Source organism: Callospermophilus lateralis, chromosome X (assembly GCF_048772815.1).
Source record: "Callospermophilus lateralis isolate mCalLat2 chromosome X, mCalLat2.hap1, whole genome shotgun sequence".
Lineage (NCBI taxonomy): Eukaryota > Metazoa > Chordata > Mammalia > Rodentia > Sciuridae > Callospermophilus > Callospermophilus lateralis.
Window position 1 is genome coordinate 109,851,155 of NC_135325.1, and position 25,750 is coordinate 109,876,904.

Consider the following 25,750-nt stretch of genomic DNA (forward strand, 5'->3'; position numbering starts at 1 on the left):
CCTCAGCAATTTAGCCAGGCCCTAAGCAACTTAGTGAGATCCTGTCTCAAAATAAAAAATTAAAAGGGCTATGGATGTGGCTCAGGGTTTAAGACTCCTGCATTCAATCCCTGGTACAAATGTGTGTGTGTGTGTGTGTGTGTGTGTGTGTGTGTATGAAATGCTCCTTTTATGTTTCTACTGTTGTCACAGACAAATTTGGTCTTCCTTGAAATGTGCTGTCCACTGCTTTTCTGTTTCTGTCACAGCAGCTATAAATAGTTGTTTAAGGATATCCTTATCTAAATTCCTGCCAATAAGGACTAATTAATTTGTTCTTTCAGTGTCATCTTTCCAGTTTACTGGACTCTCTACCAGATTACAGAGTTTGCCTTCACCTTGGACAATCACTTGTTGTGGTTTGTCTTTGTTCAGTTCCAGCCCCTTTAGTGCCATGTGACTTTCGTGCAGTGACTGTCCTTATTTCTCACACTCTTCCCACAGGAGTCTGTGAATAAATATTCTTAGCCCTCTTTTGCATTTACTTCAAATGTGACTATAACAATATCTTTTTTACTATAACAATATTCTGATAAAGGTGAGGCTGTGTTGCTGGCATACATTGAAGTGTTTTCTGCAAGCACTTTCCAGAGAGACTATAAATGCATGAATATTTGATACATTAGAGAGATCAATTCTTGATGTTTGTGTTTCTAAGAGTATTCTTGGTTCATTTATTAATCTAATAGCTGCTCTTTTGGGGGGAGGGTACTGGGGATTGAACTCAGTGGTGCTTAACCACTGAGCCACATCCCCTGCTCTTTTTATTTTTTATTTTGAGTCAGGGTCTCATTAAGTCACTTAGGGCCTTGCTAAATTGCTGAAACTGACCTTGAAATTGTAATCCTCCTGCCTCAGCCTCCTGAACTACTGGGATTACAGGCATGTGCCATCATGTCTAGCTAATAGTTGCTCTTTTTGGGGGTGGGTACCAGGGATTGAACTCGGGGCACTCGACCACTGAGCCACATCCCCAGCCCCATTTTGTATTTTATATAGAGACAGGGTCTCGCTGCATTGCTTAAGGCCCTGCTAAATTGCTGAGGCTAGCTTTGAATTTGTGATCTCCTTCCTCAGACTCCTAAACCTTTGAGATCATAGGTGTGTGCCCGTGAACCTAGTTACATCAGGTTTTCTATCCCTCTTTGAACCAGCTTTGTCATCTCACCAGTTCTCTTATTATAATGCATTCTGTAAAAGTTTGACACAGTGTATTTGTATGGGACACACATTTTGTGGTTCTTGTTGTTTATTTATTTGTGGTGCTGGGGATGGAATCCAGAGCCTCATACATGCTAAGCAAGCACTCTATCACTGAGCCATTGCCCCCAGCCTCTGAGACTTATATTTTAACATTGCTAAAATTATGCTGTCAAGGTTTTAAAAAATCCAGGAAGACGCTCAAATGGACTCAACACCTGAACCAGCTCAACTATTTTGCTTAAGAAATATACCTCTACATAAAATTATGTAATGACTAACATTAAAAAAAGAAGTATACCTCATGTTTTGTTGTTGTTGTTTTGCTGTACTAGGGGTTGAACCAGTGCCAGGCAAGCATTTCACCACTGAGCTACACTCCTAACCTTATCTTCTGTCTTTTTGTTTTGTTTTTGGTTTTGGTACTGAAGTGGCACCCCCTTTCTCCACAGAAAAATCTTAACTGGGCTTCTCCAGAAATCTTTACTATGGCTGATTTTAGGACTGTAAGCAAAAGAGTCTCTAAAAAAACAGTTCAATGTAGATAAACTTCCTATTTTCATGTTGTCCTATTTTACTTGGCCACTAGCTGGGAAGAAATCAGCACTCCAGGTGCTGGGCACCCCCTTACTAGTTTCTCACAAATATGTATCCAGTATAGTAGTTTGTAAAAATGTGTAAACAAGGTCTCTGGCCTTGAGCTGGGCTTCACACAGATGTCTACATTTCTAAAATAAGAGAAGCTACCAATTGGGCTCCATGGTAATAGCTGGCAGGGGGAGGAAATAAAGGGGAAAAAAGCTCTCCCCTTCTCAGTCAGGTGTTGTCCTTGAAGGGTCAACTTGCCCAGAAAAGTGAAAGAAAAAGGTGCTTTTATGTGAACTTCTGCAGACTGTGAACTTCTGAGCCCCTCCCCTTACATGCTTGGTATAAAACTCTGAAACTACCTGAACTCAGGGTTCAGGGAATTGATTGATGACAGCAAAAGCTGTGCCCTCTGAACCTGGCTGCAGCCACATAAAACTGTTTCCTGCTATCTTTGATGCCTTGCCTCATCTGTCCCTACAACAGTAATGGAGATTGAACTCAGAGGTTCTTAACTCCTGAGCCACATTCCCAGCCCTTTTTTGGATTTTATTTAGAGACAGGGACCAGTGAGTTGCTTAGAGCCCTGCTAAGTTGCTGAGGCTGGCTTTGAACTCATGACTGCCTCAGCCTCCTGAGCCACTGGGATTACAGGTGTGCACCAACAAGCCCAACCTATCTTCCGTCTTTTTAAAACTCCTACACACCATTCCTTTTTATGATTCTCAGAGTGAATCTCAAGGGGAAATGGAATCTCTCCCTCCCATTTCTTTATTTCAGTTTCTGTTTCTTGTCTAAGTCCAATTTGTCTTTCCTTTTCTAAAATCTAATTATTACGTGTTTGGGGATAGAAATATGGTAGACTTTTTTTTAAATCTTTTTTTTGTTTTGTTTTTGAGTTGGGTTTTTGATATGTTGCTCAGGCTGACCTCCAATCTGTGTATACAAATGAACCTCCTGCCTCAACCTCCTGAGTAGCTGGAATTATAGGCACATGCCACCAAACCTGGCTGAGATGTGATGGACTATAAAGAAAAAAAAAACCTGATAGCTCAAAATAGTTTTTAAAATAAAAATCCAAGTTCATGTATTCAAAGTGAGTCCTTGGACAAATCACATTGATTTGATCATTTTGGTTTTAAAAAAAGTGTACCTTCTTCAGGCTACTAACAGTGGAAATTATAATACAAATGTACTTTTTTGGGTAAGCTTTGAAATTGTTTTCTCTTGGAGATCCTAATTAATTATAACTACCTGAACTTCTTATATTGGCATTACTAATCACAAAATGTAACATTACTTCCACATGCTTAAGCTTATAAAAAATGAATTTTAATTCTGACACATTATCTGCAGACACGGATAATTTGACCTCTCCTTTCCTATTTGGATGTTTTTTTTTTTTTCTTTTTTTGGTACTGGGGATCAAACCCTGTGGTGTTTTACCACTGAGATACATTCCCAGCCCTTTATTTTGAGAGAGGGTCTTGCTAAGTTGCTTAGGCTGGCCTCAAACTTGTGATCCTCCTGCCTCTAGGTGTGTGCCACTATGCCCAGTTTAAGTGTCCTTTATTTCTTTCTCTTGTGTTATTGCTGTAGGACTTCAATACTGTATTGCATAAGAGTGGTGAAAATGGACATCCTTATCTAAACAAAAAATCCCTACTTTAAAAATTTTATTTATTTATTTATTTATTTATTTAGGTACTGGGGATTGACCTAGGGGCACTTTACCACTAAGCTACACTCCCCAACCACTTTTATTTTTTATTTTGAGACAGGGTCTTGCTAAGTTGCCATGACTGGCCTTGAACTTGTGATCCTTCTGATTCAGCCACCCCAGTCTCTAGGGTTACAAACATGTGCCAGCATGCTCAGCAAAAATTTACCTACTTTTAAGAGTGTTGAAGTTCCTTACAATTATGTCACATTCTGCTATGTGTACTTAATGTACTGTATTGTCACTCTGGATAATAGGTTGATTTCCAACTTCTGTCTTTGACCTCTCACCATGGAAGCTGTCCTTGCCCCATGTCTTAGTCTGTTTTCTGTTGTTCTAATGGAATACAGACTGGGTAATTTATAAAGAAATGCTTATTTAGCCTACAGTTCTGGAGGCTAAGAAGTTCAAGAGTATGACACTGACATCTGCTCATTTTCTGGTAATAGCCTTTCTGCTGGGTCATGACAGGGCAGAGGGCATCACTTGGTAAAACAGAGGAAATCTGGGAGAGAGAGAGCTTGCTTTCATGTTAAAGCCACTCCCTCAATAACCTCTTTTTTTTTAAAGAGAGAGAGAGAGAGAATCTTTAAATATTTATTTATTTATTTTTAGTTCTCGGAGGACACAACATCTTTGTTTGTATGTGGTGCTGAGGATCGAACCCGGGCTGCACGCATGCCAGGCGAGCGCGCTACCGCTTAAGCCACATCCCCAGCCCCCTCAATAACCTCTTAATCCATTCATGAGGTGAAGACCTATAACCAGATCACCTCCCAAAGGGCCCAGTTCCAAAAACCATTAACATATGAATTTGTGGATTAAGTTTCTAACACACAAGTTTTGGGGGACATACTCAAACCACAGCACTCTGCCTGATGGACACTTGATGGTCCAATTTCTCTTCTGGGTGTCCCTCTAATCTAACTTTAGGATTAGGTACTCTATGCTGAGCTGCTCCCAATAAGCACCATCTTTACCTCATTAGACTCTAATGTCTTTTGCTAGGATCTCTCTTTGCACTGCACCTAACTCAGCTTAGGTCATGCTCACCACTACTACCTGCCCTGAAGGTAGACACCCTTCTACAAAGTTCAGGGTTCAAAATCCTATTATCATATTTGTTTGCAAGAGCTGCCACAAACCAACAGATTAAAAAATGGTTTTAGAGGCTCAATTTCAAAATCAAAGTACTGATAGGGTTGGTTTCTTCTGAGGGTTTTAAGAGAATAACCTGTTCCAGGTCTCTCTCCTTGACTTTTAGATGGTTATCTTCTCCCTGTGTCTCTTCCCTCTGAGTGTATCTCTGTGTTTAAATTTGCCCTGTTTATAAGGAAACCAGTCATTCAGGATTAAGGCCTGGCCTAAGAATCTCAACTTCATTAGTTCTGCAAAGACCCTCTCTCCAGATAAGGTCAATTCGCTGGCAGTTAAGACTTCATCATGAATTTTAGAAGGACACAATTCAGCCTTAACTGTTACCTCCCACTTAATGTAACTGTCTTCCCTATTACAATAAGATTTTGAAACACCATGCCAGACTACCTCTGTTTCTAGACTCGTGGGCCACTGCCGTCAGTTCCCTTTCTCAATGGAATTGCTCTCTTCATCCCATATGGGTTCTAATCCCTGACATTGAACCACCATTGCCACTATTCCCTCCCTATAGATACTTGTCTTAGTTTGCTCATCCCTGATACCACAGAATATACAATCACACATATACAATCACACTGGCTCCCCAATTCAAATACATTGCTTGGCCTCACCTACTGGATTTTGGGCTAAATTGTTCTGTAAGAGAACAGAAAGAAGAATAGAAAGAAACCTTACCACTTGTGGAAAACCCTTAGTCTTTAAGGTTTATATTTCCAATTCTTTATTAATTCTTTAAAGTTAGTTTAAACCTACTTAATACAAACTGGACATTCTGTCTTAGTCTGTTCAGGCTCCTATAATAAAAAGTCTTTGACTGAGAGCCTTATAAACAACAGAAATTTATTTATTTCTCTCTCCCATTTCTGGAGGCTGAGAATTCCAAGGTCAAGTTGGCAGTGGATCTGATAACTGGTATAGATGATACCTTCTTGCTGTATCCTCACATGCCAGAAGGAGCAAGGCAGCTCTCTGGGGCCTCTTTTATAAGGGCACTCATCTCTCCTTCCATAGGTGTCACCTCCTAATGCTATCATGCTGGTGATGAGTTTCAAGTATGATATTGGTGGGGGTCACAGACATTCTATATCTTCAAAATAGGTACCATGGAAGGTGACCTCCATGTTTCTATGACAAAAGATTTTGAGTGAAGACACTGCCTTTCCTTCCATCATGTGGGGAATGGTGTCCACTTAGGTTTTCCAAAACAGAGATGTAAGTAGCAATGAGCCCCCAAACCAAACCAAACACATATCCATGAAGCCCAGAAATTGGAGAGAAATAAATTCATCAGAATATACATGCAGTGGAATAAAATAAAAACATATCATATTTTCCATATCTCTATTATGGGAAATGGTCATGTCAAAACAGCAAGTAATAAAAGCAGATTACAAAACAATAGAGAGAGTGTAGGGTGTTCCAGGCCTCTCTACTCTTTCACATGCTAAAACTGACCAGAGACCCTTGCCCAAAATTTTATATGGGGAGTTAGGGCTGAGAAGTTCCCTAAAAACCACTATCAGCCAAGACACAGTTCAGAGAAAACTAGAAAACCATGGTGTTTGGAAATTATTTTTACATTCCTAACAAAAGGTGAATCCCTAGAAATAGAAGATACCCTGCTATTTTAATAAAGAAGGCTATAGCCCAGGGCTGTGGCTGTAGCTCAGTTGGTAGAGCATTTGCCTAGCATGTGTGAGGCACTGGATTCAATCCTCAGCACCACATAAAAATAAAATAAAGAAATTGTGTTCATCTACTATAAAAATATATTTTTAAAAAGAACACTGGCTTGATTCTGTAGCTACTGGCCCAGATCTAAGCCCCTTCTCTTTTTCTCTTCCCTGAACACTGCTCCTTTTGTCCTTCTTGGTGGTTGCACATTTTCTATCCCTTAACCCCCGTCTTCTTCATCCCCATCCTCCTACTGGTCTCCAATGGCAGTCACCAAATCTGTTTTGTCCCCTGACTTTAACTTCAGGGGATTCCTTCTTCTCCATAGCCAAGAGAGGACCCCAATCCCAATCACTCTTCAGCCCACAGACTGCAGGTTTTAGCCAAGGTAGAACTTTCAAAATTTATGGATCCTTTGCCTAGGAAAAGTGGCCATGCACTAGAGGAACTGTAATTGCTACCTTTGACCATATGATGGCAGAATTCTCCCAGCTGCCTTGATGCAGAAGCAATCAGACTCCCGCAGTGGTATCTGCTCTGCAATCTGATGACCACATTCCTCCCTCAGATTAAAGGCAGACAATGACTGGACATGCCACCAGGTGGCAAAGCTGTCCAGTTTAGTAAATTTCAATGGTCTCTTATTACGAAAGTGTAGAAATTTGGGAAATATAGATAAAACAATAGACAAAGATAAAAATTACCTGATATTCAATACTTCAGACAACTACTCAGAATGCAATGACATTTTGCTTACATTATTATTTTTTTACATTATTTTCTTCTCTAGGAGTAAATAAACAATTTTAAATGGTAGTATTTACTTTCATAACTTTTTTTTTTTTTTTGTACTGAGGATTGCACTTACAGGCACTTAACCACTGAGCCACATCCCCAGCCCTATTTTATATTTTAGAGACAGGGTCTGACTGAGTTGCTTTGCAACTAGCTTTTGCTGAGGCTGGCTTTGAATTCGTGATCCTACTGCATCAGCCTCCCAAGCAGCTGTGATTACAGGTGGGCGTCACTGCACCTGGCCTTGCATAGCATCTTGTTTGTACTTTCTAACAATTTTGTGAAGCTATCTCCAAGGTATTAAATGTTCTACAGGGATGAGTTTGTGCTTGCCTAGCATGTTTGAGGCACTGGATTTGATTTTCAGCACCACATATAAATAAATGAATAAAATAAAGGTTCATCAACATCTAAAAACTATATAAAAATTCTCCTATAACATTATTATTTTTAAAATATTTAGTTTTTAGTTGTAGTTGGACACAATACCTTTATTTTATTTATTTTTATGTGGTGCTGAGGATCAAATCCAGGGCTTCGCATGTGCTAAGCGAGGGCTCTACCACTGAGCCACAGCCCCAGCCCCCAATTTAACATTATTTTTTAATGTTTAATTATTATGAAGACATAGATGATACACTTCATCATGGTTAAGTTGTTTACCACACAACTGATGAACTCTTTAGCTTAGTTTAGCAATGGCTAAAAGAGTAGTGGATAGCTCAAAAACAACATAATCCTTTTAAGTTTGGGACATGTATTGACAAAGTTGTTTTCCAGAAACAAAGTGAGAACTCTCCCCAGCAGAATGGCTTTCATCTGCATGGTTGTTTTAAATTGTATCTCTTCAACAATCAAGTTAAGGAAATATTAAAAGAGCATGGGTTATTTATCTCCCACTGTGCTAAACACTAGGAATCCAGCAGGAAGGAAGGCAGATGTTCCCATTCTCCCCTATCTTATGTTCTAAGGAGATAAGGGCCTGACAAAAACAAAACAAAAGGTAAACAAGTAGTCATAGATTACGTGCTTTCCCTCATGCCCATCAGCTACCATATTTCTTCTTTTGGGAATTGGTATGGGGGGGGTGGTCAAAACCTGGCAGGAAGTTTGCTGCTATAGTAATAATGATGTCCTGCATCTTGAAAAAGTTACATTCAACTTTCACATCACTCTTTTTTTAAAATATTTATTTTATTTGTAGGGGGACACAATACCTTTTTTCTTTTTTATCCTTGTGGTGCTGAGGATCAAACCCAGGGCCTCACACATGCAAGATGAGTGCTCTACCAGTGAGCCCCAGCCCCAGCCCCCACATACTCTTATACACACACACACACACACACACCACACACAAACACACACATGTGCATGCACACACACAAGCATAAATCAAAGTAATCTGCTGCAATATGATGGAAGATGGGCAGACAGAAATGATCACCTCAGCTACACACCTGTAATCCCAGCGGCTCAGGAGGCTGTGGATTGTGAGTTGAAAGCCAGCTTCAGCAACTTAGCAAGGTCCAAAGGAACTTAGTAAGATCCTGTCTCTAAGTAAACAATAAATAGGGCTGGGGATATGGCTCAGGGTTTAAGCACCCCTAGGTTCAATCCTTGGTACCCCCCCCCCAAAAAAAGGATCATATTAGATCCTTGAGCAGAAGCCCTGGATCCTCCTTACAAAGACCAATCAATATGTGTGATTATAAGGGCAGGGTGGATTCTCACTGTGGACCACTTGTAACAAGTGAGGAAAGCCTCCAACCTCCCAACACACCACTATGCACCCACATAAATACAACTCCTGTTGTGACAATGGTAATAGCTGTGCCACTGTGTTTTATACCACCTGATTCTGATTAGCTTTACTTCCCAAGCTTGACCCTTGTAAGTTATCCTTTGCCTAGCTCTGTAACTTCTAAAGAAAAACCCCTTGGGGGCTAGGGATGTGGCCCAGTGCACTTCTTAGTATGTAGGAGGCCCTGGGTTCAATCCTCAGCATCAGAAAAACAAACAACAAACATCAACAACAAAAAACTACTTTTTTTAAGAATTGATTTTATTTTTTTTAAATACACGACAGTGGAATGCATTACAATTCTTATTACACATATAGAGCACAATTTTTCATATCTTTGTATAAAGTATGTTCATGCCAATTCATGTCTTTATACATGTACTTTGGATTTTTTGCATTACAATTCTTATTACACATATATTCCACAATTTTTCATTTTTCTGTTTGTATATACAGTATGTTGACACCAATTCGTGTCTTCATACATGCACTTTGTTTAATAATGTTCATCACATTCCACCATCCTTGCTAACCCCCTGCCCCCTCCCTTCCCCTCCCACCTCTCTGCCCTATCTAGAATTCATCTATTCCTCCCATGCTCCCCCTCCCTACCCCACTATGAGTCAGCCTCCTTATATCAGAGAAAACTTTCGGCATTTGTTTTTTCAGGATGGGCTGATTTCACTTAGTATTATCTTCTCCAATGCCATCCATTTACCTGCAATGCCATGATTTTATTCTCTTTTATCGCTGTGTAAAATTCCATTGTGTATATATGCAACATTTTTTTTAATGCACTCATCTATTGAAGGGCATCTAGGTTGGCTCCACAGTTTAGCTATTGTGAATTGTGCTGCTGTGAACACTGATGTAGCTGTGTCCTGTAGTATGCTGTTTTTAAGTCCTTTGGGTATAGAGTGAGGAGTGGGATAGTTGGGTCAAATGGTGGTTCCATTCCCAGATTTCCAAGAAATCACCATACTGCTTTCCATAATAGCTGCACAAAAGACTACCTGAGTCATTAACTTCTAGAGTCAACTACTCCCAGAAAGGGGGACAAAAATTAGTTTGGGCTGGGATTGTGGCTCAATGGTACTTGCTTACCTGGCAAGTGTGAGGCCCTGAGTTCAATCCTTAGCACCACACATAAACAAATAAATAAAATAAAAGAGACATTGACAATGTAAAACATATTTTTTAAAAAAAGAATTAGGGGCTGGGATGGTGGCTCAGTGGTAGAGCACTTGCTTAGCGTGTGTGGGGTACTGGGTTGATTCTTAGCACCACATAAAAATAAACAAACAAAATAAAGGTCTATCAACAGCTAAACAATAAAAATAAAATTAAAAAAAATTACTAACCCAGACCTCCTTTAGTTTTTCAGAACCTGGAATAGTAGGTGGTCCTCAAAGCCAGCAAAGGACTTGCTAATAATCGTGCTCTCTAAGTAAAACAAAGCTAATGTTTAATTTGCAAGAAAATAATGTGTTTACTTTAAAGAGTTACAAGGATTGACCCAGTAGACAAAGGTCACTTGTGATTGGAAAGAATGTTTAAACTAAAGAGAAAGGAAAACATCCCCTGAAGGACAAAGACTGTTCCTGAGCCCAGATGCTTGCCCTCAGTTACAGCCTTCCTGTCCATTTCCCTGTGACCCTCCTTACCTCCTCATACAAGCCCTTTGACCCCTGAGTTCCCTAAAATGGAGGTTTGAGAATAAACAGCCCCTCCACCACTTCAGGACTGGCCTTTGAATAATCTGATTTCCTTCTCACTAACTTTCATCTCCACAGTAATGGCTTCCTAGTGGCAAAAACAACAGACTTGGGCCTTGTACTTTTGTCATTGTTCTTCCCTGAATTAAGTAACCAGGAGACAGGTAAGACCTGGAAAGTTAACTATACCTTTGAGACACTGCCTCCCACATTAATTATGTTTAGTACGGCATCTGCCAACACAGACTTGCACTGGGTCTGAAGTATCTATTTAGGAGGTCATATTTTTTCATACCTGTGATTTAAAAAAGTTGCTGCAAAACAACAGCAGTGAGAATAGTTGTGAGGAGAGAATTCATAGCACCATTCCCATCCACTTAATGCACCCATTGCATTCATTTGTCCTCTCCCTTTCCATTTGGAACATGCCTTCTTCATGCCATTTGAGTGACCACAGCAGTGAGTCACACAGTTGCAAGGTGTACACAGATCCAAAGAATGAGACCCACTGACAATGGAAGGTAGAGTAAAGTGACAGAATTTATTTCTTTAAGCAGAGGAAAAGTACAATTATTACAACACAGGGGTCCCAAATGGGTAGCTGCCATGTTACTGCTATCTAGGGGGTTTATATGGTATGGTATTGCTAGAGGTGAACTTTATTGGTTGATGACCTTTGGGTGGGAAGGGGTATATATCCCCCAAAGATAAACTTAAAATAACCCTTTTTACTCTAAACTTTTAAAATTTGGATTCATCAGGGCTCAGTGCTGCGGAAAGGCATATGTGTACAAAAAATGTACATAAGCCTAAGGTACTTTGGAAAGATATTCTAACAGGACAATGGAATTATTAAGTTCCATAAGGTAATATATTTAAACATTATGTGTGTTTTCATAAATTGGTAAATGGAAAAAAAGTTTAATATTGCTTTGTGTCTGTGTCTTTGCTGAAACAAGGTTACTAAGAGTTAAGATTCTATCAGGTGTAATTTATATACAAAGAGTATAAGAAGTTTCAGTTGGATTTCAATTATAGTATTATAGTACCATAAAAAAACATGAAAGTATTTCATCTTATTAAAGTGGAGTAATTTTTCTAAATCAAAAATTTTATAAGGGTTGTTTCAGAATGTGAATTTATAAAAAGGGTTAATGGCTAGAAAAGAGATATAAATAGATTCAAGATGTGGAAATATATATTAATATAAAAGGTTAAAGGGAAAAGAAATGTTTCTAGATGAGATAATCTCTGTGGTAAAGTAAAAAGTTGTAAAATGCCATTTAAAAAGATTTTGAGGAAACTAGACTTACTTTAAAATCTTGAGAAAGGAAGAAAGAATAAAAAGGTATTTGTACATGGCAGATTGAGACAAAGCTTCTTAATGGAGTAAAAAAAAAAAGCCTTTAGTTGAAGGGCAGCCATGTAACCTAACATTAAAGCGATTTAAACAGAATCTAAGTCTCGTTTAAAAGAGTGAAGCTGTAGGTGGTGAAAAAGTACATTTAAAAGTACAGTATAGATGATAATTGGAAGGCTTTAAAAGGTTAAATTGAAGGTGGTTAAGATGCCTTCATGAGGAGGAAAGATTGCGTCATTCGAAGCCTAGTTAATCTTAAAAGCATTACTTTAAAAAAAACCATGAAAATGGGAAGATAATAGGATAAAAGCAATTTGGAGAAAGAATGTAGAAATTTGAAGTGAAAAACTTTGAAGACAGAAGTACAGGAAGGTGAAAAAAAAGATAGAAAAGATGTAGGAAGATAGAGAAGATGTAGGAAGACAAGAATTTTAAACCCACAAAATAGGAAACAAAAGAAAACTAGGAGGAAAAAAAGCAACTAAGGATGAATGTACAAACCTTAAAAAAAAAAAAAACCAAAAAAACTAGAAGATAGAAATAAGATAGAAAATGGTTGAAAATGTCAAGTAAAGGTATTTCAGATAGAAAATGCAAAAAGCTAAGACAACTATTAGATACAGACATTCAAGATTAAAAAAAAAGGTAGAAGAGAGAAGTTTAAAGTCAAATATTGGATAAAATAGAAGAACAAGGAGATTATTAGTATTTTTTTTCAAAAAGCCCATCAACTTTAATTTCTGGTGGTGCAGATATTAGAAGTCTCAGATGAAGGTGTTAAAATTTATAGACAAGAGCCAATTTAGAAAACGTTAAACTAGAAGGAAATTGGTTTAAAACCACATCAAAAAATTAAAAGGACTAAAGTAATTCTAAAAACTAAGGCAAAATGCTCTTGGAAGACTTAAATTTAAAAGGATTTTTAAATTTCCAAAGGATGCATATAGGATATTTTGGAACATCATCCCTGAAGAAAAATCAGTTAATGTTTTACTTAACAGGAATCCCATACAATCCACAGGGATAAGGCATAGTTGAAAGAGTTCATCAAACTATTAAAATGTATTTATTAAAGCAAAAAGAGGGAATTTGGAAGGGGTATATATCCCCCAAAGATAAACTTAAAATAACCCTTTTTACTCTAAACTTTTTAAAATTTGGATTCATCAGGGCTCAGTACTACGGAAAGGCATATGTGTCCAAAAAATGTACATAAGCCTAAGGTACTTTGGAAGGATATTCTAACAGGACAATGGAAAGGTCCTGACCCAATGATTGTCTGGAGTCGGGGTTCTGTTTGTGTGTTTCCACAGGGAGAAGAGCAGCCAATTTGGATTCCAGAGAGACTAACCAAAGCGATTTCTACAGACCAAAAAGAAGATGATTTGACTCAAATCCATGACAGCTGATATCCAGAGCTCCAGCTTGGCTATTCTTACATCTGTGACAGTGATTAACCAGGATGCTTTTTTCAATATCTATTTTATTATTGCCTTTTCCCACATCATAAAGTTCTATTTTATTTTTTGAGCTCATACAGACATATGTTAATGTTTTTCTGATCAGTTTTATTTTTTGACTGTGGAGTTTTTAAACATTGCAATGGAGATTTCACCTGTGTAAAGCTACAAGGCCTTTACTATTGTCTTATGTGTACGTTTGTGTGCACACTTGTGTTTTGTGTTGTATGTCTGTGTGTGCGTATGTCCATATTTCATATATGAGGAGCGCTCATGAAAAAATGAATCCGAATTTTTTTTTATTCACGTGATTTTAATGGTTTAATTTACATAATTTCTATTTAGCATCATTGCCAGAATTCCTAACTTCATCCCAGTGCCGGTAAAGACAAAGATAAAACCAAACTACAGCTTCTATGATAGCCATCACAGTAAACTATAAACTGATGCATCAATGAATAATAACTCAACAAGTAATGCTCAATCAAGGAGTTGATTTACTTTGGGAGGAAATGGACATATTGATAGACTCCTCTGCTTTGAACTGCTTGCAGAACTTGCCTGGACTATGTATCACTTGTATACATTGTGAACTATTGTTTGGTGCAGCGAATTGTGGTAATACTGGAGTATCTTTGCTGATGGTGTCACCGGTGATACAATTTTTCCAAAGGAACCATCAATTGGCTTGGTGTCGTGGCATTTCTGTATCCTCCTCCCTTCTGCTAGTGCTGGTCTAAAATTTGGGGGCCAACAGAGGTGAGGCAAAGAACCTTACCCCCCCACTGGTGCATACGCCTATCCACAAGTATGGCTGTATGCTGGACCGGTAGTCAGTGACGGGTATGATCCAATTGCAGTGGTACCAACCTAAGACAGGAGGCTGATGCCTAGAGGTCAGCTCATCAGATGACGGGTAAGGACCATATGTTGAATTGGACAACCTAACAGGCACAGTCCCTAAGCCATATTGCTTGTTGTTTAATTAATCAGAAGGGGGGAGATGCTGAGAGTCATAGCCAAGTAGGAATGACGCATGGTATTTTGCTTTGAAAGGTGACCCTGCTCAGGGATTAGGGTGGCTCCGGGTTTAGGGTGGATCCGGCTTTAGGGTGGATCCTGCAGGGAATAGGGTGGTTCCAGGCTTAGGGTGGATCCTGCTGGGAATAGGGCGTATCCTGCTGCCTCAGGCGCCCACTCCTGGAGTTCCTGTGGAGTTCTCGCAGGGTTCTGAGAGAATTGGTATGCAGAGCCCGGTGAGAGGGAGTGTATTTTTCCCAGAATGTGCATGTAGAGTGTCGGTGACAGTTCGGGAATAAAGAGCTGCTGTTTAAATCTACAAGGCTTTTGTGGTGGCTCGGTTATTTTGTGCCCAGCCAGACTGTGGCATTTGGGGAAGGTAGTTTCTCCTTCCAATCAGAGGGAGATACTTGGTGATCACGTGCCCTCCCTGTCCTATCAGGATGTTGAGCATGTGCTGTTCATGTGCTTGTTCACATGCTTGACCACTTTCTGTCTGGCCCTGCAGATACTTTGTATATGGAACTGTTGCAACTAAGGTCCCACCCTGTCTGCCTATCTAATTTCTAGCTCTCAGCAGCATCTATAAGATGTGTGTATATGTAGCTCTTGAAGGTAGACCATGAGGCCTCAGTGGGATATGATGCCAAGCACAACCCACAAGACAGAGCTGATGGGGTCTGGGGGCCAAGATGCACAGGGCTGCCCTCCTAGGATGTGAGGTCTGGGGCAGTGGTTCAGAAAGGGCAGGGCCTGGACATACCATCCTGTGTGCTCTTTCTTTCCAGTCAGCTCTGTCTACTCACACAGACTTTATACAGTGGAGTTAGGTGAGAGTGAACATACTTTGTCAGCTATGGTGACATGCCCTGGAAGCCATGTGTTGACAAGGGCACAGATCCACTTCTATATCTTGCTGTCCTGAGAGTGGCTTGTGGATTACCTGTATGTAGAAGGGGCTCAGGACCTCCTTCCTGTCGTGCAACTCAGAGTCAGTGCCCAGCTACCCCAGTGCAGGCCTCTGGAGAGCACTAGCCAAAAGTGATTTCTTGAATGTAGCAGATTTAGATAGCAAGTCAGAATTGGCCAAGGCAGACTGGTGAAGAAAAAGACCTGCCTGTCCTTGCCTTATGCCCAGTAGCTTAGATTGCAGTATAGTTCAGAGGTATACAGATTCCTTAAGATCCCAGGAAACTTAGGCTCCCATTTTTTTTTTTTTTTTTTTTGGTACTGAGGGATTGGACCCAGGGATATTTAACCACTGAGCCACATCCCCAGTGTTTTTTATTTTTTATTTAGAGACCAGGTCTTCCTAAGTTGCTTAGGGCCTTGCTAAGTTGCTGATGCTGGCTTTGAACTTGTAATTGAAAGCAGATGAAAAAGAATACAGAAAGAAAAAGAAATGGAGGCAGACCTCAATGGACCAGCGATGCTTAAAGCAGTGGAGAGGCACATTTTCAAGAGGGAAAAGGGTAATTGGCTACAATAAGGGTCTGATTTTTATAGGGTTTAGAGGGGCTGAGTTCTGTCAGGAACTATGTTGGTTACAGCTGGAAGGAGACCTTGGGCAGTCAGGGAAACAGTTGTAGATAAGGAAAACTGCAACAAGTTCAGAGCTCATTACTCTCCCTTTCTCCTTGGGGGTTGTTATTTTCCATGTCCTTCAAAGGGTGTGGCTAGAGATCATAGGGGCTCAGTACGGGGAAAGCCTGTTTCAGCTATAGGCGGGGCCAGGTTGAGTCTCTTCTGGGCTCTCTGCATTTCCTTTTCTTGCCCTTCCTGGGCTGGGGCCTGGCTTTCTATTTTATCCTGTTGCTTCAATTTACCACACACATTTCCCAACACACATGGCAAGAGGGCAGGTAAGGGAACAGTTGAAGATAAGGGAAGTTCCCTGGGGCCTATTTTCCATATCCTCCCAAGCAGCTGGGATTATAGGTGTGTGCCACCATACTGGCTAGGCTCCCAGTCTTTTTGATTTGGGTTTCAAGAGAAGAAGCATAGAAGCATCAGAACCTTCTTGACTAGGCTCAGAAGCCCCTATTTGTCCACCACATTTTTTAGGTATAAGCAAGTCAGAGGCCAGCACAAACCCTGAGGGTGGAGAAACAGACTCCACCTTCACTTCTTGAAGGAAGGGGTGGCAAAGATATAAACAAAGGGAAGCACCTGTATCCTGTGGTCTGAGGACTTGCTGTGGTCTTCTTCGCAACCAATTGGCCATGGTCTGTATATGAAAATGTGAGGTAGTATCTCGAGCAAAACAGAATATTATAAAAGGGCAACAGCCAACAGACAGCAATGAAGTCAGTATATAGATATAGGTTCAACCAAGGAGTGTAAAACCTTTCTAATCCACTGGTGTGAATGTTCAGTCAAAAATTGGGTAGAGTTTGGTGCAGTGGTGCATGCCTGTTAATCCCAGGTACTCAGGAGGCTGAGGCAGAAGCATTGCAAATTAGAGGCCAGCCTCAGCAACTTGGCAAGACTGTCTCAAAAATTAAAAAGATAAAAATATAAAGGACCAGGGATGTAACTCAGTGGTAAAGTACCCCTAGGTTCAATCCCCAGTCAACAACAACAAAAACTGTGTAAAGATAAACTACCTCTGGGCTTGCAGGGAAACAAACAAAAACTGGATGGAAATAAACCATCTCAGGGTTTGAATTTCCCTCCTTACATCCTAAGAGGAATGGACAATAAAAGGGTGTCACTGGATTGTCTCCAAGAAAGTAAGGAGTTAAAATAAACATCTGTGTAAGGCTGGGCATGGTGGAACACACCTGTAATTCCCCGGTTCAGGAGGCTAAGACCAGAGGATTGCGAGTTCAAAACCATCCTCAACCCATGGTGCCAAAAAAAAAAAAAAAAAAAAAAAAGACATTTATGTAGTCCACAACTGGAATGTTGTGTGAAATTCAGATGCAGGATGATAGTTTTACCACAGTATGGGATCAAAGATCCTTGCTTTGTGAAGATCAATACAGCATGTCTTGACATCCCTCGGGTTAGAAATGAGAATGTGATACAGAGTGGCATTCTGAGCAGGTTCCATGGTTAATAATAAGAAGAAAAGTGGGCAGACCTACAAAGAGTGGGAAATTACAGTAATATCTTATTCTTCTTATCTTCATTTTGCAGGTGAGAAATAAAATTTTTTTTGAGATCCAACTGAGAGAAATGACTTGCCCAGATAACAGATGTTTGAAATCTGTTCCCTGAGATACAAATGGCCTCTAGATGGTAGTCTATTCCTTGATTTCAGTCTATTCCTGAACAAGCAGAAAAATTGAAGAGTTATCAGACGAATTTGAACATTGAAGTACAATAATCAAATTATTATCTGTTACCCTGAAACAATAATCTTTCCTATGGAACTTAGCATAGCTAAGAAGCCAACAGTTGTGTCCATAGCAGCATCTCCTAGGCACATACCTTATGTCAGCCTGAGACAACTGTCCTCCCTCAGATGATGTCTTCTTTGAAAATAGATGTTTTATAAATACATTTGGTGAAGGGTCCTTTAGAGAGATGCCTTTTTAAAGGCAGTGATTTGGGGTTGTGGCTGTGGTTCAAAGGTAGAGCACTTGTCTAGCACGTATGAGACCCTGGTTCAATCTATCCTCAGTAACACACACACAGCCCCCCCACCCAACAAACAAACAAACAAACCCAGCCATTTCAAGGAACTTTTCTCTTGTCCCTAACTGTTCTTCTTTGGAATCCTAGAATATTTCAGTCTCTACCAGACCAATACCAGGTTCTAGCCTTCTATCTGCTAGTTTCTGTTTCCTTATCTTAAAGTGAGGATGTTGGGTTAAACCCAGCCTCAGATATTTTGATTTAATTCTCCATAAAAATGCTGTTAATGTTTTGGTTTATCTTTATATATCTAGCTCTGGAGATAGATATAATTACATATTTTCTTTCTTTCCTTTTTCAGTGTTGGGGATGGAAACCAGGGTCTTTCACATGTTAGTCAAATAGTTTACCACTGAGCTGCACCCCATCCCTAAAGGCATATTTTTAAAAATTTTGGTCCATGTACAAATATAGCATGCTTATATTTGTACATTGTGAGCTTTCTTTCTTTCTTTCTTTCTTTTTCTTTCTCTCTTTTTTGTAGTTCTGTGTATTAAACCCTGGGGTGCTTTGCCACTGAGCTACATCCCCAACTCTTTTTATTTTTCATTTTGAGACAAGGTCCTGCTAAGTTGCTGAGGCTAGCCTGGAACTTTCTATCCTCGTGCCTCAGCCTTCCAAATCAAGGGGATTACAGGTATGCACCACCACACCTGATTTAGACTTAAATTTTTTTTTGGGGGGGGGGTACCAGAGATTGAACTCAGGGGCACTCGACCACTGAGCCACATTCTCCATATTTTGTACTTTATTTAGAGACAGGGTCTCACTGAGTTGCTTAGAGCCTCACTAAGTTGCTGAGGCTGGCTTTAAACCTGTAATCCTCCTGCCTCAGCCTCCCGAGCTGCAGGGATTATAGGCATGCACCACTGCACCCAGCCCAAACTTCATGCCATTCTAAGGTGCCATGGGTTTAAGAGCACACAGGCTATCTTGGTTCTAATCTTGCCTCTGAAACTCATTGACAGTATATCCTTGAGCAAGTGACTTGGCTTCTCTGAGACATATATGAAGGACCTGGCTGTCCAGATTACTATGAGCATGAAGGAAGAACATAGACTCATGCTTAGCACAGGGCCTGTCAGAAGCAGTACATAAGCTATATAGCCACTACAGGAGGGAGCTTGATGAGTGTGTGATTTTGCTGAAGTTATTAGTTTGCTTTTATGCTGCAAATACATGCAAGAAGCACCATACCTACCAAGTCTCACTAAGTTTTTCTTAGGTTCTTGCCCTGTAGGTCCTATTTCTATCTTGAGGGTGTTTAACACATATGTCACTCAAAGTCTTTTCTCCCAGACCTTGTCCCTCTCTACCAGGTTGTGTACCTCTCTTTGTCATAGAGTCTCTTTGAGAGAGTTATAGTGGCAAAGTGAGCCAGCCCTATGTAATCCCCCACCTGTGGATGGCAATAGCTTGGAGGACCTCCAGCAGCAGAAATTCCTGTCTCCGTGCATCCCTGGTTTTCAGAGACTATGGTCACCTTAACTCACACATTCTCTTATATAGGGACAGACTGAGGGAAGATGCCATACATTTGGCCAATGTCCCCCATTATCTGGGGGCCAGTACAATTAGGTTTGAGAAGCCTCATCTGAACTATAACAAAGATTCATTACTGGGCGGGGTGTAGCTCAAGCAGTAACGCGCTCGCCTGGCATGCACGGGGCGCTGGGTTCGATCCTCAGCACCACATACAAATAAAATAAAGATGTTGCATCCACCAAAAACTGAAAAATAAATATTAAAAATTTCTCTCTCTCTCTCTAAAAAAAAAGTCCATTACTGGATGCCCTTTGCAAGCTTAAGAAGACCATGTGTGACTACCACTTGATAGTGCTGGGTATCTGGATAACTGTTGTTTGAATCAGCTTTTTCACTGCTGTGACTAAAATACCCAACCAGAACAATTTTACAGGAGGAAAAGTTTATTTGAGGGCTCATGGTTTCAGAAGTCTTAGTCCATACAAGGCTGGCTCCATTCCTCAGGGCTTGAAGTGAGGTAGGACATCGGGGGGTGGAAGAGTGTGGCAGAGGGAAGCAGCTCATATGATGATCAGAAGGCAAAGAGAGAAATTCCACTCTCTAATGTTTGTTTTTTGTTTTTCTGGTACTGGGGATTGAACCCAGGGGTACTTACCCACTGAGCTAATCCCCAGCCCTTTTCTTCTATTTTACTTAGATATAAGGTCTCACTGATACAAAATATATACCCAAAGTCAAGCCCCAATTCTCATCACCACTAGCCACACTCTACCACTTCAGTTACCACTCAGTTAATCCATGTCAGGGCATTAATTCACTGATTGGGTTAAGACTCTTATAACCCAATCATTTCTCCTCTGAACCTTCTTGCATTGTCTCACATGTGGGCTTTTGAGGGACACCTCACATCTAAACCATAACAATGGTAATAATCCAAATGTCACTGGCCATCTATTCTATAACCCCTCAGTCCCTTCAAAACTCATCACAGCCCCCCAGAACAACATTTTAGAAAATTTCTCAGGAGAGGGGCACACACTATGGGACACTATAATGGCTGGAGACATGGGTGAGGGTAGCTAGTTGGGAGAGGCTCACAGCCTAATGTGAGACTCATTCTGAAACGCAAGAGAGGATAATAAAAGTCATATAAATAAAATTCCAGATACAAATTGAGAAAAAAAGAAGTGATTTAAGTCTGCACACTGGTGAACCTCACAGCAAGAGGGAGACATGGCAGCTTGGGTCCCTCTACACACTGAGTGACAAGAAGATAGTTGATGACATCTGCAGCCAAGATCTTTCTGAAATCACACGGACAGACCCATGCCCAGACACCTAGAGTAGCACAGCTATAGGCAGGACAGACTGCCATAGTCTTGTATCCTTTTCTGTGGGGGTGGATTTCAATAACCACAATAATAAGGCTATTTGATGAAATGTTTAACCCAAGGTAAGCTGCACAGAGGACAGGTGATTTTAGCTATCTGCAAATTGTATACAAACAGTGGAAACTATACTGATATATTTAAAGAAAAATTAATGCCAAGTAAAAACCAAACCCTTCCATCCATTTAATGAAATTCTGCTATTATAAAAACTTTATAAGACCTACTGATATGTAATAAATGATGCCTCAGTTGCAAGGAACTAAGAATGTAATGCAAGTGTCCTAAGATTTTTTTGTTTTGTTTTGTTTGGTTTGGTACTGTGGATTGAACCCAAGAGCACTTTACCCCTGAGCTACACCCCCAGCCCTTTTTATTTTTTATTTTGAGATAGAGTCTCACTAAGTCACTTAGAGCCTCACTAATTGCTGAGGCTGGCTTTGAACTTGTGATCCTCCTGCCTCAGCCTCCTGAGCCACTGGGATTATAGGCCTTTGTTACTATACCCAGCTTGTATTTGTGGCTTTTAAGAAGTGAACCAGAAGAGTCATTTCTCACAAGGAGTGATAGATCTACTACCTTTGGGGGAGTACTTCCATAAACAAAAAAGAAAACTTCTACATGGCCAGGAAACTTCATACCTCTGCCCCCAAGCCTCTGTCCTCAATGCACCAGACTGAACTGAGCTCTGTTGGTTCATTCATGTGGCAGACACACAGCCTCTTTGATCATGCATTGTGAATAATAAAAACCTACAGGTGGGATCTTCTCAAACATTTATTGGAAGAATACAAATAGTTAGCAAAATGCAAGAAATCAAAGTGACAAACATGTTTTTGAACTTTTATTTGTATTTATTTTATGCTGAATTTATTCCTGTGCCATCAGTTTTTATTTCTTCAGTTTCTCCTGGGGTATCTTTTTCTTCTGTGCAACTTTTTCTTCTGGTTTAGGAATAAATTGTTGCTTTTCAGTGAGGATCATCTGTATGTAGCGAGGGAACTCATATGGGTTAATCTGATCATGAGGTCTATAAGTACAGATATGTTCAATGAGCAGAGAATCTATGTCTAAACTCTTAAGTTCAGCATTATTCTGCATTTTTCAGCATGTGTAGCACAAATTCAGCACACTTTTTGGGCCTCCAACCTGTGTCCACCCCAATGTTTGGCCTAGGCACACCTCCCAACTCCACCATTGTAAGCCTGGACTGTAAAATATTGCTTCTTTAAAGTGACATCTTTCAGGTTCTTGGTGACTTTTCAAATATGCATACCCTTGATGGCTGGCACAGTTTCTTGAATGGTCCTAAAGTGAACATGTAGATTTGAACCTCTTGATTTGCATGATTTCATGGGTTTTTTGGAGCAAGAGAGTAGTAAACCATTTTCACAGATCATCTCAGGCTCCTTACAGAAGGGAGCAAACATGTTTTAAAGATAGAAATGAGCATAGCTTAGGAGAACCTACTAGGAGGTCTTCTAAACTACATTCTACGCATGAAAGGGTATTAATGAGACTGCAGGTTATCACTCTGGACCTCATAAGCACAGCTGGCTCAACTAGGGTAAGGTAAAAAGTACCAAACCAAGTAGCTATGGCCAGAGGACTGATTGAGTCACACAGAAAACAGAAGAGTATGGGAAGATCTCAGAGAAAAAGCTCCTACTGGACAGACTAGTCAGCCTGAGACTACTGCCCTCATCATGTAAGAACAAAAATGTACTAGATGGTTTTTGACATGCCCTATGAGGAAAACATTTAAAAACATCTCTTGAAGAAGCACAAAAGAATGTATCATAGACCATGAAAACAACCCAAACTCTGAGCTCATCCCAAAACACACAGTAGCTCAAAGTCAACTCCTGTTCATAAATATAAATAGCTGATGTCACAGGGCCAGTCCTTGAGTCAACATGTTCCAAGTGAAGTTCATGATTCTTGTAGGACTGCTACCATGCTGTAAAATTTAAAAAAACCTATAGACTAAATGTTAACTTTAAAAATTCCCAGTGCTACATATGATGCTATGTAGAATGCCAATACTACATATAAATTGAAGAATCAAAGTAAAATAACAATATATAGGCAGTGAAAGGCATTGCTCATTCCTCCATGTACAAGTATTATCCTGTAGTTGAGTTCTAAAATATAAAAATGCATGGGGCATGGGTATGCACACCTGTAATCCCAGTGACTCAGAAGGCTGAAATGGGAGAATGGCAAGTTCAAGGCCAACCTGGGCAATTTAGCAAGACCCTGTCTCAAAATTTAAAAAAGAAAATGGTTGGGGATGTAATTCAGTGGTAAAGCACCCTGGATTTGAAGCTCAGTACCCCCAAAACATAAATATATAAGTTTAAAAAATAAAATCTAAAACCATTTGGTGGGGAGCATTTGTAATTATGGGAGCTTCCACGCATGCCTCTAATTCCAGGTTCCCAGATCAATCTGATCTGGACTTTGGAGAAGCTGAGGTGCTTGGTTTCTGCCTGAAATTGCCCTTCACACTCCATATATCAGCACACTGACTGCTCAACCGGCCCAAACTGGAACTAGGGTGGAATCTACAACAGGATTTCCAACACTGTGTAAGGCAACTATGTATGACTGATGGGGAGGGAGATTGGAAAAATCCAGGAATTCCATTAGTCATCACTGGATACAGTCCACGGTTGTTTTTTCAAAAAGACCAGAAGCAGTGAACAGGTCTCTGTGTGAACCAACGGGCAAGGGAAGCTCAGAACATCAACCCGAATACAGGTATGCAGCGGGCAACCCAGTACCAATGAGTAACCTACACACTATATTAGTGGAATCAGCACTGTGGGCTGAAGGGTTATATGCAAATCCAGAGGGCTCTATAGGAGATGATTCAAATTGTATACTGCAGTTACATATGTTTCTCATATTCTTCCCACCTTCTCTAATATCACCATGCACTAATTTTCCTTAACAGAAAATCTGATTCCTGACAGCCGCTGCCTGCTCCTCCGCTGCTACCAGAGCCACCTGCGCCAGCCAGCCAGCCCCGGCCATGGACCACTCACAGTGCCACAGCTTACCCCAGGACCTGTCCGACTCCTTGAAGGAGGCCACCATGGAGGTGCACACCCAGGCAGAGAATGCCGAGTTCATGAGGAACTTCCAGAAGGGCCAGGTGACCCGAAAGGGCTTCAAGCTGGTGATGGCATCCCTGTACCACGTCTACGTGGCCCTGGAGGAGGAGATCGAGCGCAACAAGGACGACCCGGTCTTTGCCCCCCTCTACTTCCCTGAGGAACTGCACCGCAGGGCCGCACTGGAGCAGGACATGGCCTTCTGGTACGGGCCGCGCTGGCAGGAGGCTGTACCCTACACAGCAGCCACGCACCGCTATGTGGATCGGCTGCAGCAGGTGGGGTGCAGGGAGCCCGAGCTACTGGTGGCCCACGCCTACACCCGCTACCTGGGCGACCTGTCCGGGGGCCAGGTCCTCAAGAAGATCGTGCAGAAGGCCCTGGACCTGCCCAGCTCCGGAGAGGGTCTGGCCTTCTTCACCTTCCCCAACATCGCCAGTGCCAACAAGTTCAAGCAGCTCTACCGCTCACGCATGAACACTCTGGAGATGACCCCTGAGGTCAGGCAGAAGGTCATTGAAGAAGCCAAGACCGCATTCCTGCTCAACATTCAGCTGTTTGAGGAGTTGCAGGAGCTGCTGACCCAAGACCCCGAGGACCAGCACCCCTCACAGACAGCAGGCCTTCACCCCCATGCCAGCAGCCAGGTGCAAGGTGAGGACCTCCTGGGCTCCCATTGAAAGGGATGAAGTGCTGGGTCCTGCCCTAGCAGGGTTCAGGGAGTCCTGAAGGATGAGTGGCATTGGCGAAAAGGATGAGACAGGAGTCGTTCCATTGCAGCAATCTCCAGAGAGACAGCACTAATGCAGCTTTCTCTGGGTCATCTTTTATTGCAATTTTTCTCATCATTATGGATTCAGAATACGTCATTGATTATACAATTTCAAAACTTTGCTAAGAAGTGACATTTCCTTAACCATCATTAGGAGTACAGAAAAATGTAACATCAATTTACATTTTTCCAGGACGTGACCTTTAGATATCAATTATTAAGGGTACAAAATCATTAATAAAATATGTCACTAATTTACAAAGAAAATCTGATTCCTGACATCCTGACAACTACTTATTTATTTATTTTGGTTGGTAACAGGGGTTGAATTCAGGGGAGCTTTATCACTGAGCCACATCCCGGGCTCTTTTGAAAAGTGTTTTATTTAGAGACAGGGTCTCACTAAGTTGCTTAGGGCTTTTCTAAGTTGCTGAAGCTGGCTTTTAACTCATGATTCTCATGCCTCAGCCTCCTGAGGTTGCTGGGATTACAGACGTGCACCACCATACCTGGCTCCTTCTAACTATTCTATCAGGTGATGCAGATAAATCATAGAGATCAAACCTGCCAACTGGAAGGATTTAGCTTATCCAGGTACTCAAGGATGGGGAGTTAAGAGAAGTACAGTACACCCCCCTGGGCCAACAGAATGTGGACATCAACATATTTATCTGAATCATCCATAATCAGGTTTTACATTGCATTCCTCAACCAAACTGACTGGGACAAGTATAGGCAAAAGCAACTGCTCAGACTGGTAACTTGTCCTGGATGTCCCTTTGCACAAATTCTACTTGAGGAAGTTCTCTGCACACAC

The 25,750-nt window shown here is 40.9% G+C and overlaps 2 pseudogenes; one reads left to right on the forward strand and one right to left on the reverse strand.

Moving 5' to 3' along the window:
* Window positions 1-186: 186 nt before the first annotated feature.
* Window positions 187-24,081, reverse strand: LOC143638688 (putative COBW domain-containing protein 7 pseudogene; annotated as a pseudogene).
* Window positions 24,080-24,841, forward strand: LOC143638689 (heme oxygenase 1 pseudogene; annotated as a pseudogene).
* The last annotated feature ends 909 nt before the right edge of the window (window positions 24,842-25,750 follow it).